Source organism: Nanorana parkeri, unplaced genomic scaffold, assembly GCF_000935625.1.
Source record: "Nanorana parkeri isolate BGI_ZX_2015 unplaced genomic scaffold, ASM93562v1 scaffold1554, whole genome shotgun sequence".
NCBI lineage: Eukaryota > Metazoa > Chordata > Amphibia > Anura > Dicroglossidae > Nanorana > Nanorana parkeri.
This window is the reverse complement of record NW_017307822.1, coordinates 14,809-16,579: the sequence shown is the minus strand read 5'-3', so window position 1 is coordinate 16,579 and position 1,771 is coordinate 14,809.

Below are 1,771 nucleotides of genomic sequence, written 5' to 3'. Positions count from 1 at the left end.
GCTGTGTTTAAATGTAAACATGTTGCATTTTATTGCAGCGCACTGAATGCTGCTGCAATGACCTGAACGGAGTGTACACATTGTACACGCCAGTTGTGCACATAAATGCTGTATGTTAGCGGATGGGCTGGTGCGTTGCGACAGCTCCAGTAGTGTGCGTTGTATCACACACTGCCGGAACTGTCACTGTTTCCATTCTTCATTTTTTTAAACTTTATGTGGAGTGTACAATGCATACACTCCATTCAGGTCCCCACACGGCAGCCACACCACCTTATTCTACATGCCATGCCTTACCTTCCCTATTCCACACATCCTCATTCTACATGCCATGCTGTATGTTGCCTACTCCACACCGCCTCATTCCATATGCCATGCTGTATGTTCCCTATTCCACACTGCCTCATTCTACATGCCATGCCTTACCTTCCCTATTCCACACCTCCTCATTCTATATGCCATGCTGTATGTTCCCTATTCTATACTGCCTCATTCTATATGCCATGCTGTATGTTCCCTATTCTATACGGTCTCATTCTATATGCCATGCTGTATATTCCCTATTCCACAAAGCCTCATTCCATATGCTATGCTGTACCTCCTCTATTCCACACCGCCTAATTCTACATGCCATGCTGTATGTTCCCTATTCCACACTGCCTCATTCTATATGCCATGCTGTGTGGTCCCTATTCAACATTGCCTCATTCTATATGCCATGCTATACCTTCTCTATTCCACCAAGCCTTATTTCTATGCTGTACGTTCTGCCTCATCTATACACTTTTTTGTGCACGTTATATTCCGCACTGTCTCGTTCTATACACTGTGCTGTATATTATTTATCCTGCATCAACCTTACAGGCCCAGCAGCTCTAGTTTGTATGTGTGTCCGGGAGTGCTAGGACTGGGGTGTCAGATGTTTGGACAAGGGTGCGATTTCAGTGTTTGCCATATTAACAATAGATACACCCCTGCTGGGATTACTCACTGATTGTTCAACATCTGTGTTTTATGGGGAAATAAAGATTTTTATCACCAACAAAACTGTGTGTACTTGCATGTTTATTTCTAGTTTTAGAGCCTCTGTTTGTTAAAATCTGAGATTGAAGTGGCACACCAAAATGTAATCATCCAGATATGGCAAGATTAAAGACTTTATCCCAAAACCAATGCATTGTGGGGTTCAATGAATACCTCCTTCATCAAGGCTGCAAAGGAGGAATTTAAAGAGTAAGTCAAATGGAAATACAGTCTCCTGTCGAAATTTAAAATGTATTCATTTATTTGTATTCACTACAGACACTGTATACATTTTACATTTTTTAAATTCCATGTTTGCAGCCCTGATAAAGGTTGTGTTTTTTGACCCCCCAAAATGTGTTGGCTCAGCACAGCAAGGAAACGGGACGTTCTTTGGTGTGAAGAATCCAGACATCTATAACATTAAGATAATAAAACAGTTGCAGCACCACCGTTGCAAATTTATTTCCTAGGTTTTAATTGCTGCCTGTGTCCTCATTTTTTGCTGTGTGATCCTTTCACAGCAGTAATATACTTTCTTACTAAATGTACCCACACATATTATATATTGTTTTTTAGAGGACAGATAGGGCTATATAATTATATCACATATGTGTACCTAACCCCTCACTTAGTTTGAATAAAATAAAAAAAATGAGGAAAAAAAACATGAAAAACACTTTTTTCACATGTTTTGATTATTATTATTTTTTTTAGAATTTTTTTGTATTAATTATAGTATAAAAAA